The sequence below is a fragment of the Magnolia sinica genome, chromosome 4, assembly GCF_029962835.1.
Source record: "Magnolia sinica isolate HGM2019 chromosome 4, MsV1, whole genome shotgun sequence".
In the NCBI taxonomy this organism is placed as follows: Eukaryota; Viridiplantae; Streptophyta; class Magnoliopsida; order Magnoliales; family Magnoliaceae; genus Magnolia; species Magnolia sinica.
In genome coordinates, this window is record NC_080576.1 from 25,030,257 (window position 1) to 25,046,622 (window position 16,366).

Here is a 16,366-nt window from a genome sequence, read left to right on the forward strand (position 1 = left end):
TGCCGAATTTTATAGACGATTCATAAAGGACTTTAGCCATCTCTCTCATCCTTTATGTAATCTACTTCAAAAGGATGCACCATACGAGTGGACTAAACAATGCCATGAAACTTTCACTAAGCTTAAGGGCATGTTGACTACAGCTCATATCATACAGCTACCCGACTGGAATATATCTTTTAAGATTATGTGCGATGCGTCTGACTATGCTATTGGGGTGATGTTAGGCCAAAGAAAAGAAAAAAAGCCCTATGTCATTCACTATGTGAGTAGAACTCTAAATTCTGCCAAAGTGAACCATTCTACTATGGAGAAGGAACTCTTATCCGTAGTGTTTTCTTTAGACAAATTTAGGTCCTACTTGATCAGATCAAAGATCATCATTTACACTAATCATGCGACATTAAAATACCTTCTTTCTAAGAAGGATGTCAAGCCTCACCTAATAAGATGGATCCTTCTATTTCAGGAATTTGACATAGACATATAAGACAAAAAGGGAGGGTATAGACGTAGTGGCTGACCATCTTTCGAGACTCGATCTCCTTGATTCTCTTGAGCCGACACCAATAAATGATATGTTCCCTGATGAACAATTGTTTAAACTCTCCCAATTACCTTGATTTGCTGACATCGCGAACTATCTTACCAAAGATTTCACACCAACATATTGGACTGCAAAAGATAAAAAGAAATTACATCGAGGTACGTAAGTTTTTTTAGGATGACCCTTACCTGTTTAAATATTGCCCAAACCAAATTCTAAGGAGATGTGTCCCAGACAGTGAACATTAGAGTGTAATCTCCTTTTGTCACTCTCAGGCATATGGTGGTCACTTTTCTGCTAAAAAGACCATGACCAAAATTCTGCAGTGGGGCTTTTACTAGTCCACTATGTTCAGAGATGCTCATGAGTTTTGCGAAGCTTGTGAGCGTTGCCAGAAATTGGGAGGATTATCCTATCAAAATATGATGCCACTATACATAATTCTTATCATTGAAGCATTCGGCTGCTGGGCATTGATTTCATGGGGCCATTCCCCCAATCCTTTGGAAATATTTACATATTGTTGGTAGCAGAATATGTCACTAAATAGGTCGAAGCGATCCCGAGCTGGAACAATGATCATAAAACAGTAATTAGATTCTTAAAATAAAATATCATTTTCCGTTTCGGAACGCCTCGAGTCATCATTAGTGATGGAGGCTCACACTTTTGAAGAAATATGGCATCTCTCATAAAGTGAGCACTCCATACCACTTACAGATTGAAAGTGCCCTTGTTTGTCAATATATGTGAGTATTGAGTTTGTCAGTCAAGTGAGCCCTAAGTTGAAGACATCAAGCCCAAGACTCATCAAGATGAAGGCATACGATCATGCTTAACAGGTAAACTAAGCCTCATCAAAACCCAAAACAAACCCTGACAGGTATATGACCCCATAAGAACCCAACTTACCCTAAACTAGTTAAAAACTTCTGGTAAGTTTGAGTTGCTAGCACTTTGAGTATTAAAGAAAGTATAAATGCAAACAAGTTAAACATATGCCCTGTCGATTGCATCGAGCTACAATTGAGGACATCTTCGATGCCATTGAACATCGTTCATTGCATCGAATACATGTCCATATTGTCCAGCAACAAAATGAAAATGTACTGGGAGCTGTTGATTGCATCGAATGTTGTTCGATGACATCGAAACTTATGTTTCGATGACATCGAATGCCTTTCGATTGCATCGACCTTGGGCTTACTTCTTCCAAAAACCAAATATACTCTAAATGCTCCTTGATGTAATCGAACCCTTTTCGATGGCATCAAGATTAAGTTATCGATGGGATAAAAAACTACTCGATTACATAGAAATTAACTCTAGTTTGTCTAGCAAGCTTTCAAGAAAAATTTAATTTCCTCGAGCATATCAAAGACCTTTCGATGTCATCAAAATTCAAATCTCAATGACTTGAAGGTTTGATCGATGACATCGAAAAAGGGACAAAACTGTCCAGCAACCTTTGCATATTTTTCAAAAAGGAATCCCGATGGCATCGAGACATCCCTTGATGGCAACGCAGTGCACGTCAATGACATCGAAGGATGCTTAATGAGATCAGACAGAATCTGTCCTACACTAAATTGAATATCTTGTGTAGGAAGTTGATGCAATCGAAGAAGGTTCAATGACATCAAAATTCAAATTTCGATGACACCCTTCGATGTCATCGACAATGTCAGATTTCTGCCCATTTTTTTACTGTTGGAATTTCAACTTTATAAATACAAAATGCTTGCTTCTTGCAAAAGGAGCTAGAATTTAAGAGAGTTTGAGAGAGTTGCTTTAAGAGTTTATACCCTTTTCTTTATTCCTTTTTTTCCATTAGAGTTCATCATTCAATCTTTGACATAAGCATTTACTCAACATCTTCATTGCTTGGATTGAATTATGAACTCTAGCATTCAATAAGTTTCCAATAACACTCATCATAGGCAAATCTTTATGTTGGAACTCTTGAATGCATATCTCATGGGAATCTTCTCTATGTGTTTAAATCATATTATCTAAATAGAGAAGACCAACCAAACACTAAACCTCACAACCTCGGAGCATTGATTAAAGCATCAGAAGTGGTTGTCGTTCAAGGGAGATGAAGATTCTTCGTCAACATTGAAGATCTTCAGATTGTGTAAGAAAGGGGCTCACTCACTTATTTGTAAGTATAAGGAGTCCATTGAGTCTAAAGCCCTTTCCTTGTGTAGGATTGGGATTCAGAGTTTGAGTGATAAACTCGCCAAGACTTCTTTATAAGCCTCTGATGGGAGAATATGTTGTCCTTGTGTAGGACGTGTTATCCTTGTAAAGGATGTATTGCCTTGTGTAGGCTCCTAGTTGTATCTTTGTGTAGGACTCGTCGCCTTGTGTAGGCACCTAAGGTAACCTTGTGTAGGTCCCTTAGTTAATCTTGTGTAGGTTTTGAAGGTTCATGGTTAACCTGATTTAAAACCATTGAATAGTGAAATCTGGTATACTTAAGGAGAGAGTGCATCCGCTGGGAGCGGAGTAGGCAAGTAGCCAAACCACTATACATGATTGTGTTTGGGATTACTTTCTGTGCATTAATCTAATTATGCTTATGTTTATGAAATGATTATTATGATGCATGATTTATTGAATGCATAAGTATTGATAGGAATCACATCCCACACACTGTCACACACTATTTTTATAGGCTTCTCTTTAATATAAATCTTATGTAAGCCTATGTGTTTTGGACCCTCTATTGTCTTGAAAGTCATGAAGTTACTTTGCCTTACTCATTTTTATAAAAGATAGGCATTGTTTGTTGTCATAGGAAAATAACTTTTGAAAAGTCTTATTCACCCCCTTCTAGGATACTTAGACATACTTTCATACTTCTACTATACCGGTTCTACCGCAATTTCACAGACGAGTGGGCAAGCTAAGATCTCCAACAAGGAAATTAAACAAAATTTGAAAAAAATGGTTAATCCTCACCGAAAGGATTGGTTAATTAGCTTGATTAATGCTTTATGGGCGTACCATATAGCTTTTAAGACCCTAATTGGAATGTCTCCCTTTAGACTTATCTATGGGAAAGCTTGCCACTTGCTTGTGGAGTTGGAATATAAGGCCTACTGGGCTACCAAAATTTTAAATTTTAACTTAGACAACGCTAGCTCACTGCGCAAGCTTCAATTGAATGAACACGAGAAAATCCAGAATGATGAATATGAGAACTCAAGAATTTACAAGGACATGATGAAGGTGTTCTATGATCGGAACATCCTTCAGAAATCATTTATAACTGGTCAAAAAGTCCAGCTGTACAATTCTCTGTTGTATCTTTTTCTGGGTCAACTTCGCTCTCGTTGGACTGGCCCTTTCACTGTTACGAATGTTTACCCTCATGGGGCCATCAAGATAAAGAATCTAATGAATGACAATGTTTTCAAAGTAAACGGCATCGTCTCAAGCTATTTATTGAGAAGTTTGATTCAGAGGACATGTCCATATATCTGATCGATCCTGTGTACCAGGATTGACCTCCTAGTCTAATGAAGGTATAGCTAGGTTTATTGCTTTCATAGGATCTAGGATTAAGATAGTTTATTTTTCAGTTTGTTTAGTCTTCGTGCTAACCCATTTTCATGTTGAGAACTTTGGAAAAGCTTCAATTTGCCTTCTTTAGGTAATATCTTTCCATCACTTCCCTTTCTTTTCATTGTCTCATGTGCATTGCATGCTTATATCTTATACATTGAGAACAATGTAGATTTTAGGTTGGGGGGTGTGGGTTAGGTAAACTAATAAAAAATTTCTTAGTCTTTGAGCAAAAATTTTGAATTTTTTTTAAATTTCAAATTAAAAAACTAATTGGAAAGCAATAGTTTGTGCACTTAAGAATGTTTTGAGGATGATGATAAGATGGAGATTGAATTTTGAGTTGTTAGAGTTTGATCAACTAAGTAAACTATCATTTAAGTTCTTTCATTTAATTGATTAAGAGGAAGTTTGAATATCGTGTTGATCTAAATCACAAGACACATTCAATTTGTTCCCTATGAATAATGGTAGAATTTCTAATTGTTAGCATGTGTATCATTGATAGATATTGAGAATTGACTCTCGAGCATTATATCCACCTTAAAAAGACGAAAAGAACCAGTTAAAAAATAGTGAGATCGATAAAAAGGCCATGTATGATGAAAAGATTGAAAAAGAATGAATATGAAAAGACCGAAAAAAATGAATAAATAAAGGGAATTGTTGATATAAATTCAAAAACTGAAAAAAGAGAAAAAATGAGATAAGTTTGAAATCGGTACTTAATTGTTCAATTAATCTTTGAGGTGATGAGCATGGATAACATTATGAAATAATAGTATTTTTATGGAAGGTAAGTTGGAATTCACTGAGCACATTGGAAAAACTTAATATATGAACTTATGCTCCTAAGTAATTAATAAAGAATCTATTTGATTGATTGCTCATGTGATTCGGCTCTAGGTTTATAAATTTTCACCCTTGCTTCTTTTGGATTATACTTATTCATACTTGTTTACACAAAAGATTATTGTCTGAAAGAGGAATTGTAATTCAAGAATTGAAGATTATGTCACGCATGTTTTGCTCGAGACTAGAAAATGTTGGTTGGGGGGGTGTGTTAAGTGTTAAATATTGCATATTTCCCCCTGTCTACATCTTGATTTTATGAATATGATAGTGCCTAATGGATATATTTTATACATATTTGTATTACGTGGTGAGTCTGAGAGCTTGGATTGAAAAGAACGTTAAAAGCATAGATTTGATGTTCAAGAATCATCAAAGCAAAGGATAGATCTTAGGAGACCAAGAATGGGGAATTCATATGACAAAGATCCAAGTAAACCAAGTACAAATGATGAAGAAATGACTGGAAAGATTTCACATTCCGTAGCAAAAAACACGATAGTTTGGTTCGATTGAACCCAAGTTCGATCCAACCAAAATCGCACAAAATAGTCGAGCAACCAACGATGAAATTTAGAGCTAATTCAGATCGACCGAAGGATAATTCGGTCCAACCGAAGGGAGGATTTGTTTCGACCAAAAGTGCACAAAAAGCTCTAACACTTAAAGGACTTAATTCGGTCTGACTGAAGGATAATTCGGTCCGACTAATCCCAAGCTTTGTGTGATCGAAATCAGGCAACTGTTGAAACAGAATCCTGTCACAACTCAAACTGGACTTCGGTCCGACCGATGCGTAAATTTGAGGCGGTTTCAAAATCTGTCCAAGCAAAGGCTATAAATATGGGTTCTTTGAGGAGTTCTAGAAACGAATTAGGGTTCAAGGAGTAGAGCCAAAGGGTGGAGCAACCTCCTAAGAGTTTTTCTTCCTCTTCCTTAGTTTATTTTCATATTTTGTTTAAGAGATTTGGTTTTAATCATGTCGATGGTTAACTAAACCTCTTAGCTAGGGCTAAGAGCTGAAGCTTGTAACGTGTTAGGATGTATATCTTGCTTTGATTCATGTTTATGTTGAACTTCATTAATTTATAGTTTGAATTAAGGAATATTTTCAGTTTTCTATGGTTTATTGTGACTCAAATTAAATAGATTCTATGAAGGCTTTTGATATCTTCTTAATATATTTTGAGTTGCGGAGATTGTTAAATCATGTTGTTCACCATTATCTCCTAGGCATAGTAGGATGATGGAATCCCTTCCAATCAATGTAATGTATCTTCATGTGTGAACTATCTCAATGAAAGTTCAGATTATGCTTAAATAGTTTATCTTCCACTGGATAAGATAGGATTCCAATTCCAGTTTGTTACTTAAATCAATTAAGGTAGCATCTTGATAGCTATAAGTGGATCCTTGGCACCCAATACCCATTGCATCTTATTCATGATAAGCCTTGGTAAGGCTAGTGATATTGTCATGGAGCATGTTTCCCTTCCTGTACCTCATACTATTCTTTTGTGCACCATTGTCACACACTGTCACCACCCTCTAAGCTTCTATAAGCTTATGCACGATTGATGCGTTCATGAGATCCTAGGCGGGCATCGTAGCGGCAGAGCGTGGAGTAGAGTTGAATTTGAGGACTCCAGTGTTGTAAACTTTTCTTTCCTTCTTCTGTTATCTTATGTATGTCCTTTTGGACCTTATAAAAGCTTGTAAAAGTTTAAATTTATAGTGAATTTTGCGATGTGGTCCTTTGTTATTTTTGAGATTTTACTTACTGTGATCTTGGGTATGCTCGTATTGGAAATGATTATACTATTATGGAAATCCTCCTTGTAGGATTTCAGGATCGAAACCTACCTCAGGAACCGAGAATGGGGTACTACGGAGGCTGTTGCGGCCAAAATCGGCTATCGGGTTTTCTGTGAGTCCGGTTACCAAGTCTAGGGCGTGACACAACTGCAGTAGGTTATCCCACCATGAAGCTCAAAAATCAATTCAATTCAACCATTAAATGTCCCCTGTATGAATGTAGTCCTTTTAGGGTGGTTGTTTGCTATTTTTTATTATGTACCCCACTTGATAGTTGGATCCACCTGATTTTTTGGGCATCCCATTTTCATAGTGGGAGAACCTTAGCATATAGACAAGATGTCATACAAATACCATGGTGATCGCCACATGCAAAATAGCTAGGCATACAACTTAAATGGCATACATAAGTGTTTACAGAAAATTTTGAGCCTTCTCTCACTTAGCAAAGCTAGTTTTTATCAAGTGTTCACCAAGTAACTAGTGAGAACAATCTAAATGCTACTTAAAAAAAAAACAAAAAACTTATATATTTTTTTTATTTTTATCATAGTTCAATTACCATTGAAAGAGCATTTCACATGCGATCCATGGAGATATTAGAGATGTACAAAAAGATAAATGATTGAATTTCCTAGCCTTCATTTCTCTCACTTAGGACCATAGATATCAATTTGGAGAATCTAAAACCACTCAAGTAGAGCCCAGAAATCATAGCAAAAAATATCTTTCATCCTAATGAATGTGCCTGTTGGAGTCATTGGAATACACACATTTTCCTCGTTATACTTAGCAACTTACTGAAAAGAAGAAATTAGAAAAAGAGAAGAGATTTCCAGCTACAGAGACAGTCTCAATACTCCTCCGCTCCACAATCCCGAGAATGCATCTATAGCACTTACTTGTTACTAGTATCTGAGACCTTTTCGAAGGGTATTCCCACCAAAATAGTTAAGTATCAACTCCTTACCATTCAAATTTCAATCCTCAGTTCTAAACAACGAAGTTATGATGCCAAAATGAACAACCTTCATTGCTAGTTTCCTTCAAGGTTCTTAAGACCGGATATCAAGTCCCTCCTAACCTTCCCTCATAAATGTCACCGCTAATGGTTCATAAATAAACAAGGAAATCATTGTAGAATATTGAAACTAAAATAAAGCATTCATAGTACAATGCAGTTTCAAGAAAGCAGCGGGAGTAAAAGACCATTCAGCTCTCTGCTTGATAGTGGTCACAAAGACGATTTACCAACCCACCTGCCACTGATAAATGTATAAGCCCTGGTTGGGCCATCTAATGTTGGTATTTTTCCCAATATAATCTTGTGATGCAATATAGTTTCCAATGATTAGGAGTGGATAAACATGCAGCACCTGGGGGATGATTTAATGATTAAGAAGGATTTCCAAAAGACAGAAGCCAAATGAATTGGCTCTAATGGCTGTAACAGCATGCGGATTGAGAAGTGCTGACCACCTAGAAGGTCAACATCAAACTATACCAAAAGCATATCTTGCAATCCCAATCTTGACCATATATACTAAATTACGAAAACTACAAATACAAAAGCCAACAAAAAAGCATATCTTGCAATCCCAAACTATACCAAAAGCATATCTTGCAATCCCAATCCTACCCATATATACTAAATTATGAAAACTACAAATACAAAAGCCAACCAAAAAAAAAAAAACTTTTTTAGTTTCTATGTCGTCTCCTAATAAAATATTTCCAAAGAAAACATGAATTGTATCTTCAAAAGCTCAAAAGGTTATCATCATGATGGAAATTGCAATTATATGAACTTTCGTTGTTTTAGCACCATAAGAAAGCTCTTCTAATTCTACTTCTAGTTACTTTCAGAATACGTACAAGTTTAGTCCTTGTGGATTCGACCTCGGTCTCACCGAGTTATTACTACATCGCAACCCTGCACTTGGGGTAGTGAACAGACGCCAAAGGCGCACTTGCTCGGGTTCAACTTTATTCGGTATTTTCTTAGGATCCCAAACATTTCCTTTAGGTTTGTTACTTAGTCACTTGCCTTAGAACTCTTGACGAGCATATTGTCCATGTATACCTCCATCGTGCTTCCAATTTTTTTGGTGAACATTATGTTCACTAAGCGCTAGTAGATCACTCCAGCATTCTTTAAGCCAAACGACGTTATTAGGTAGTAGTACAGTCCTCTATCGGTGATGAAGGCCGTTTTCTGTTTATCGGGCTCGACATCGTAATTTGATTGTGCCTAGAATATGCATCCATGAAGCTGGGGAGTGCGTGCCCAACAACGTTGTCTACCAACTGATCAATATTTAGGAGGGGAAAATTATCCTTTGGGCAAGACTTATTTAGGTCAGTATAATTTACACAGACCAGCCATTTTCCATTGGCTTTCTTTACTAGCACGACATTTGCCAACTAGTCAGGGTAATGTATTTCCTCGATGAATCCGACCTCGAGGTGCTTGCTGACCTACTCGTCAATTGTCGCATATCTTTGAGGGTCAAATGCTCGCCTTTTCTACCCTATAGGCTTATGATCAGGGTCCACGTTCAGTCGATGGACCATAACTCTTGGGTCTATACCAGGCATATCCTTATGGGACCATGCAAATACATTGGCATATTGTTTCAGCAGATCAAGTATCTCCACCTGAAGTTGTGGCTTGAGTAACGATATCTATATAGTATAGGATGGGTCCGCTTCGGAGAGATATATCGCAATGAGGTCCTTCACTGGTAACCCTCTTTCGACAATTTCTTCTCGTGGGTCTAGGGAGGTAATTTGCATTGCTTATTGTCATTGTGTCTTTGATTAGAGAGTCGTTGAATAACATTGTCAGGCTTCATGCTGGTAACCTTTAACCTGATTGGCTCCATGCTCGGTTGGAAACTTCATAGCGAGGTGATAGGTGGATACCATAGCTCTCATGGCATTTAACGATGGCCTAGTCAGGATAATGTTGTACACCCATAATGGTGACTTGGTTAGTAGCCTCATCGGCTGTTATAGGCAGGAGGACACTTCCTTTTGAGGTCACCTTTTCCCTTACAAAGTCAAGTAAGGGGGTTCGTGTAACATCCTGAATTTTCACTGTTTTGGATTTCCAAAATTTCTTAAATTTTTTTTTTTTAAAATTTAAATTAACTATTAATATTACTTATTAACCATAAGGACTCAATGTTAGTGTATACTGGGGTGGTACCAGTAAAGAACCGCACCAGTCCGATTAATCAGTCGTAGAAAGTCAATGAATCCGCCCGATCACTTGAACATCAGGTGTAGTGTAACGTCCCGCCCAACCAGAACAGTGTCTTGGGGCGTCCACGTAGGATTTTTCACAAGACCATTTGTTTAAGTTACTCGTAATGAGGTATCACAAATAAATTAGACCAAGATTAACCCAATTGAGTAGACCAGATGGGTCCTGGTAGAACCTGGTGCGGGCCTCCAAGCCAGATGGCCGTTTACACCTAGCGACTGCCCGTGCGGGCTGTACCGGGACGCGGGAAGGTCAGAAAAATCTAAAAATTTAGAAAACCATAGAGCTCACTGGGCTTGTGGACCATCGCGGACCATGGACCCAGTGGACACCCAGAAGTGGGATCTGGCACTGACTAAATGCACCCCACTTATGCCAGGACCGGAATCTGGTGCTCGCAAATGAAGCTAAGATACAAGGCTATCCAGCCGTCGGATCTCTTCTACATTTTTAGGGGAGGTCTAATGAATTTTTTTTACACCTGTTCACAAACTCTGGGACCCGATCGTGGCACGGTGACCGTTGATCGCGAATCAGACCCGTGCGACCAAACCCCATATCTGATCATTCTCAAATTTTGCATGGCCCTTCATCGGGCCATGAAGCACATATCCTATAAGTTTCATGGTCAGAGGGCCACCAGAACCGCCCCGATTTTCTGAACAAGCTCTAGACCGCTCGTTGGTGGGCCACTAGTTCCAAAATTATAGAGTAATGTTCGTCTTACTGGGCTCGACGTCCATCGTGGGAGTCGGACCTAGGTAGTGTCCAGAACCGCTCAACTTGAGCCGTAGGACGAGTGCATGAGAAGCGCAAATACTCTAAAGAAATGAGTTGAAACTTAAGTGAATTGAGTCATCCACTCTTATGCAAAGTTGAGGATTTCGGACCGTCGGTTTGTGACCAAACTTCACACGTGGAGTAAGAATATTTCCCTGCTCATATCCGTATAGTCTTGGCCCCGATCGACCATCGGTGACCGTTGAATAGACTTCTAATCATATCTGTTGATCGCCGCATCCAAATGGCGGGCCGATCATGTCCATACGTAGATCATCATTAGGGCTAACTATTCTACGGTGTAAATCAATGTGTACACCTCATAGTGGGCCCTAGATCTTGAAAGGACCCTCCCATAGGTCTAGTATAGTAAAAACCCAACACTTGGGGCCATTTCCACCAAACTTGGCATTATAAAAGGGCCTCATTTGGGCTCTCTCTCTCCCCATACGATTTTATCCTAGAGAAGGAAAGAGAGAAGAGAGGAAAAGGAGAAGAGAAAGAGGAGAAAGGAGGAGAAAGAGAGAGGAAGAAGAGAGTGAAGGAAGGTGGTGTTCATGGTGGGGCCCAAGGGAGCTCAACCTTGCAACTCTCCACTTCTTCTCCAAGAAAACCTCCACCACAATCACAAGAATCGTCCGTTGGTCATCTAGGTAAAACCCCTCCCCCATTTTTCTTGAAATCCATGTATTGAGAAGGGATTTCATGGATTTCTAACATGCAAATGGTTGTTTTAGGGAATCTGGCCGTCCGACCCTAAAAGCCTCATTCCTAGGTCGTTTTTCAAGTTTCCAACGATCCATAGGTGCGGACTATTGCTCTTAGGTGGCCTAGCACCAATTCTAATATGAGATTAATGATTTTGGTTGCTTAGATGTCATATTTGGAGAATTTAGAGAAACCCTAGGAGTTGTAGGTTTGTTGAAATAATATGAAATTGTTGCTTGACTCATATGATGATTGATTTTTCCTCTCACATGACATTGATGTATGGTTGACAATATGCCCATAGTTGCTTGATTCTTTTCCTCACATGTGGTGTTGCTTTATGCGTATGATTCATAACCTTGTGCACATGATTTCTTGGGATGGAGGAAGTGTTTAACTTCCTCACACACTCACACGCACCTTAGTTATTAACAATGTATATTTGCTTGCGAGGATGTCCGTATTGTATGGATGGAATGCATAAGTATAGGATACTATTATGCTTGATGATTTTTGGATAGTTGGTATGCTATGAATCCCCTCACCCTCCTTGGGTTGGTCAGGAATTTGAGGAGTGACGGTAGTCCCATCGGTTGGACTATGCTATGGCTAGACCCATGCGTTTGGGCGGGTGTGTTCGGGTGGCTGTAGTTCGACTACATGGGTCCTTTGTGCCCGATGTCACTCGCCTCATGCTCGCCCGACTCGGGTGGTCTAGCCTACTATCTGACCAACCTTGTTTGTTAACCCTGTTTGCTCACACATGTATGGAACCTGGAACACCCTACAACCGTTGTCGCTCATCAATAACCCACTTGAAATTTGGTCCACAGCCTCGTGAGCCGGGCATGGTGGAATGGGACACTATGTCCGAGCTGTCGGCCTATGCTGGGGTACCGCGCCTCCCCATAGTGACCGCGAGCGATCCCTTTCTCATGGCACTCCTCATGTGCTTGAAGTCGGGGATGAGGAACCCGACGGGATCACGGACCGCGGGGTCTCGGCCTCACGCATTGGGGGGTCTTGGCCTCGCAACCCGTTTAGGGCATTGATACGTGGGGTGTACCAGATTTCCAAATCTGCTGGATGAATGGACCTAATTAATCACACGGCTAACACGATCACATGCATCGCATTAGTTAGGGTGGCGACTCGGCAGTCGAGGTCGCACTGAGGGAGTGTTGGCATTGGCGATCGTTAGATGGTGTCGCACGAGGGAGCGTTGTGGTGAGGGCATGCATCATGTCATGCTGCATACATGCGCATTAATAAGATTACTTAGACGTATGTGATTGTATGCTTTTCATTAAGACCATATTATAATTGATGCTTGTGATAACTTAAGACTAATAGCACCCACTGAGTTGATCACTCACTCCCACTCTGGGACGGTGTTTTAAAACACCAACCAGACCCGTTTGTAGATGCAGGTGGTTCAGGGGCAGATGAGCCTGGTGAGGCGAGCTTCGAGGAGGAGGACGAGCTGTCCTACTTCCAGTTAATGGCGGTTCTCCGCCAGCTTGAGAGGCGGAATTGGATCGCTGAGCAGGGGGGCTCAGTTTTATTCTTTTTTGGAGTTACTATTCTTTTGCGATTTTGTTGGGTAGCATCTTATGCGACCCATGTATTCCTTTGGACATGTATATATATATATATTTGTATTCAGTCTCTTTCATTTCAGTGGACTTGTGTGGATGTACTTCATGTTCCAGGAGATTCCAGGCTGCGCATTTAGACTGGATCGCATATTAATGAAAATTAGATATAAGTGACCCCGGGAACTCGGGAGTCGAGTATATGCACGACCCCCGATTTTCAGGGCATTACAGTTCGCATGGGTCATAATCTTAACCTCCCAACTCCCATTTTAATGAATGCAACTACGAACAGAATGTCCGCCGAGCTCCTAGTGTCAACCAATATTTGATGTACTTTGTGGTTAGTGACAGTCATGGTGACTAGTAGGACATCATCATGCGAATGTTGAAGCCCATGTGTATCATCTTCGGTGAAGATGAGGCTACATGTATTCATCCTAAGTTTCTTACTGGGTCGTCCAGTAAGATAAACCTAGTGTTCTCTTTCACTATTGGTTGCGCTTCAAGCATGGGTTCAGTGCGCTTGATTTGAGTCTTCACCTCCGATAGGTCCTCTAAAGATGGTACACATTTCGCCTATTGCTTCATTGTCGGCTTACTCATCATGTCGCTCTTACTGTTTGTCGGTCGATTTTCCTTTGTCAATGAATTCACGCAGATGTCCCTTCTGAATAAGAGACTTAATTTCCTCCTTGAGATCAAAACACTCGACTGTGTTATAACCATGATCCCTGTGAAAGTGACGGTATTTATTCTTGGGGTCAGCTCGCATCTTGGTTGGCCACCTTAGGATTCTTTTATCCCTGGCCTCCATGAGTACTTGTTCTGTGTGGTATTCGAGGGAGTATATTTGCAGAACTAGCTTTCTGAAGGCCAACTAGATCAAGAGCCACTGCTCTAGTCTTCAGCTTTTCTCCTCTTTGAGTTTGTAATGGGCGCCTCCCTCCCTTCCTTTCATTTCATGTCTTTTACTGGATTCTTTTTGCCTCAACTGGCTATACATGCACTGAATAACTCTTCCACATTTGAATATTTTTTTAGCTCAGTTAGGAGGTCGGCAAGAGTTATCAGGGGTTTTTTCCCAATCAAGAAAAGAAACTTCCCTTGTTTGAGACTACCCATCATGGCTGTGAGGGAGACCTGATCTGAGTAACTGTCCACTTGGACAACCTCAACATTGAACCGCACAATATTGTCTCTCAAGAGTTCATCCTCCCTCTATGCTATCATGAGGAGGTGGGTCATGTGTTTCCTTATGTCCTTTTCCCCAATAAATTGGATAACAAACCACCCTACTAAGTTGCGTAAAAGAGCCAATAAATTTAGGTTTTAGGTGCTTGTACCACTTTCGAGCAGCCCCTACTAGCTTTAGGGAGAATGCCTTGCACATTATAAGCCTGAAGGCACCATGGATGTAACACCCTAAAAATTGGTACCTAAGTACAGAGACCCCGATCCCGAGTTTCCGAGTGTTAACCAAATAAAATGCACGTGTGACCTCGTTCATATTCACACTCATTTTACACATGAGCAATCAGAGTAGTGCAATTCAAATTAGCGAATTTAAAGCGAGATAGAGATAAAAATAAATAAATAAATAAATATCAAGCCCCAACAGAAATTTTGATCAAGCCATGCATGGGAGGCTCAAGCTTCGGCCATGACCAAGTTAGTAGGTCCAAGCCCGGCACAAAGACAGGTCGAGCTGGCTACCCTACCTACTCGCTCCCTTAATTAGACGCGGATTACGTACTACCCCCGCCCCTCCCTAGCTCCGAACGGGCAGTTCTGTGAGCGGGCCCACCGTGATGTACCTGTACATCCAAACCGTTAATCCCTTTTCTCTAAAGCTAGGCATTTCATACCCGAACCGGTGGATCCGGCCCGATCAGACCCGATCCGACCCGAATCGAACAGAACCGATGGTTAGGATCGGTCAGGATCAGGTAGCGTAATCCAGATCCGAATTATCTTCAGGTCGAATCCGGATAGTCCCTGTTCCGAATCGACCCGATCTCGAACCCGATTCGATTGGATCCGATTCGGACCAACCCGATCCGGGCCGCGTTTATTTTTATGTGTGTGTGTGTGTATTCCTTTTTACTTTTACCGCCTAGGCTTTCGGCGCCAAAAAATCCCGCCCAATGTACACTTGAGCCCGTCCCTATCTCTCTATCTCTCTCCATCTTTCTATATCATAGATTCTCTCTCCATATCTGCTTCTCTATTTCGGTTGAAGAAGAAGGCGAGAAGGAGGATTTGGAGCTTGGACTTAGCTACTGGAGAGAGATATAAGAAAGAAGGAAAAAGAAAGAGAGTCAGCAGCTACGAAGTGGATGGACTCAGGTAACGTTAGCAAGTTTTGTGGGTCTGATCACGAGGTATGTGTTATATCCAAACCGTCCATCCAGTTGGCGAGCTCATTTTAATGCTTGAGACAAAAAATAAGGCAGATCTAACCATCAACTGGACCACACTGCAAAAACTAGAGGGAGATTGAACGTCTACCATTGAAACCCTTTTTAGGGTCATAGGAATATGAAATTTGTTTTTCCTCTTCAATCATGTACTTGTGACTTTATGCAATTATCTGTTTTGTCAGGTACTTGTGACGACCTGGATTCTCATGCCGTCAACCCGAGTCGACTCAACCCAGGACTCGTACCTTAGCGACCGCGTCGTCGCCGCGGTTCCAATGCCGCGACTCGCGCGCTGATGCGATGCTCTGGTCGGGAGTTGTGGGCCAGCGTTCGGTGCGAGGAAACGCCGCGCGTGCGAATCCCGAGAGAATCTCTACGAGGTGTCACATCAATCAATCAATCCCATCACGTCAAGTACACATCAACTTTCACCCTTTCCCAAGCAAGCCCCAAAAGTCAAAAAGCTCTTACACCACCCATGCTTTTCTTACAACTTTTGCCAAAAAAGTCATAAAGTTCTTACACACCCATCCCTCTCTCCCATCCATCACTCCATCACCCATCATTCTCTCTCTCTCTCTCTCTCTCCCTTACAAGTCTCTCTCTCATTCCATACTCTCCCATAAGCAAGTCCCATACGTATGAGTTCCCCATGGTGAGAAAATGGCATTTGTGAGGCCCACCTTTCCTACCCCTTCATCTCTCATCTCAACCATCCATTTCTCATCTTCCTCCATCAAAGGGTAGCACAAGGAGCTAAGGAAGCCAAGGGAGCAAGAAGATCAAGTGGTGGGTGTCTTGATAG